The following is a 2,500-nucleotide window of genomic DNA, read 5'->3' on the forward strand; positions in this document are numbered from 1 at the left end:
AAACAGCTCTTCCATAGTTTTTCCAGTCCGCAGCAACGACTCAGGTTTGGATGGGCGAAATCACGACGGCAGCCACAAAAAAATGGATCTCCGACATCACACAACCCGACACACCTAAGTTTCGCGAGGCTCGGCCCCTCTTCCCCTTCGGATGTCCCCCTTCGGTACACCACCACATCATGCCATCCAGTCTGGAGCGTCGCCGACTCCCGTTGGCCAAGGTAGGGCCAACACAAGAGTAGCGGACGAACCAGTCATCTGGTCTTACCGGAGAAAGGGAGAGGTAGACTGCCACCACCAAACCCCACCCAAGCACACACCAGGCAGCAAAAAGCCATCATCCTAAAAGATGGTCCCACTTCACAAGACGAGGAGGTTCCCGTCCTTCATTCCAACCCCAGGTGAGAACACACACACCCTTCTTTGCGATGGATAAAAGGCAAAAAGAGAGGGCAAAAAGCCAACGGCAAATTCCAACCAGACCCCCAGAGGCACACACCACAAAAAGTGAAGCCAGAGAGAGCCAGACAAAGAGAAGGATAGAGAGAGAGGGAGAGTTAGACCCCCGGAAGAGAATCATAGGTGCTGCGGCCTTTTTCGGGAATGTGACCAGGAAAGAGAGAAACCGACGAGGCCGATACACACATTAAAAAATGAAAAAGTAACCATCACCGCGAAGGATTTTCCTCAAAAGACAAATCAGCAAGAAGTATGTCCAATCCCTGGGGCCCATCGCCCCTCCAAATTAATGGAGGGGTCGGATAGAAATTTATAGAAATGTTACTTTTGTGAAACCCCTAGCCGACGAGAGAACTCTCACCGGTTTCGAAGTTCCATTTTCACATTCCGACCTGGGATGTTATGACTCCTCGGCCCACACTGCGAACGCGTCCCACACCCCTCCAAGTTTATCAGGAATTTCACCTGAGCTTGCAATAGAGATCGAGCGCGGTGGCGGTCACAGTGGTGGTCGACCAGGCGGAGCTTGAACGGCCTCGGCAAACACTTCTCCCCACCCTCCCAAATGAATGAGAGAATGGCTTGACAATACCGAGGCCATCGCCCCCCGCCAAAAATGGTTACTAGCTCTTGGGACTCGCTGCGACGTTACGCGTATCGGCACAAGACCAACCCTCTTTTTCCAGTCGCCCGCGCACCAAAAAAAATTTTGGCAGCGGGACTCACAATCCTTGACAGCCAGCTCACCATATAATACTCGGCGACCCTCCGCGGGACCTCCTCAGAGGGTCGCGTCGCCGGGAAACTAACCCCCACTCCTCACTGATCCAAGGTAACACGCCAGAAGTATCCAGGTAACCCCAGTAGTATCCAGGTATCCCCCTGCGAACGTCGGTACTGGGCTCAAAGAAGGCAGCGAGCAGTCGGGACCCGTAGGCACCGAGCAACCGTCACCCCCTCACGACTTTTCCCGAGACGCTTCAGAGGAACCCTTCCCCACATAGTACTCTCTGTGGGATTCGGCAGGCCCCCCCGTCCTACTGCACTAAGGAAGTTCCGAGACACACTTTTTTTTGTGGAAGACCACCCACCCTCCCTGTCCTGCCTGCTATCCCCGCCGCGACTCCTGGTCCCGGCCCTCCTCCCCGACTTCCTCCTTGTCCCGCTGCGAGTCCCGGACCTCCTCCCCACTACCTACTCCCGCCGCGAGTCCCAGTCCCGGCCTTCCTCCTCCTCCTCCTCTTCCCTAGTCCCGGCGCGAGTCCCGGACCTCCTCCCCCACTTCCTAGTCCCGTCGCGAGTCCCGGACCTCCTCCCCCTCTTCCTAGTCCCGGCGCGAGTCCCGGACCTCCTCCTTCTCTTCCTTGTCCTGCCGCGAGTCCCAGTCCCGTCGCGAGTCCCGGACTTCCTCCTTCTCTTCCTTGTCCCGCCGCGACTCCCTAGTCCCGTGGCGAGTCCCGGACTTCCTCCTCCTCTTCCTTGTCCCGCCGCGACTCCCTAGTCCCGTGCGCGAGTCCCGGACTTCCTCCTCCTCTTCCTTGTCCCGCCGCGACTCCCTAGTCCCGGCGCGAGTCCCAGTCCCGTCGCGAGTCCCGGACTTCCTCCTCCTCTTCCTTGTCCCGCCGCGACTCCCTAGTCCCGGCGCGAGTCCCAGTCCCGTCGCGAGTCCCGGACTTCCTCCTCCTCTTCCTTGTCCCGCCGCGACTCCCTAGTCCCGGCGCGAGTCCCAGTCCCGTCGCGAGTCCCGGACTTCCTCCTCCTCTTCCTTGTCCCGCCGCGACTCCCTAGTCCCGGCGCGAGTCCCAGTCCCGTCGCGAGTCCCGGACTTCCTCCTCCTCTTCCTTGTCCCGCCGCGACTCCCTAGTCCCGGCGCGAGCCAGTCCCGTCGCGAGTCCCGGACTCCCTCCTCCTCTTCCTTGTCCCGCCGCGAGTCCCGACCTCTTGTCCCGCTCCCTTGCCCAAGTCCCGACTCCTGGCTGTCTCGACTCCTCGTTGGCCGCCCAGTCTTCCGCATAGGTGGAAATAAATAAATAAATCATTT

This window comes from Physcomitrium patens, chromosome 20, assembly GCF_059467195.1.
Source record: "Physcomitrium patens ecotype Gransden chromosome 20, ASM5946719v1, whole genome shotgun sequence".
Taxonomy (NCBI): Eukaryota; Viridiplantae; Streptophyta; class Bryopsida; order Funariales; family Funariaceae; genus Physcomitrium; species Physcomitrium patens.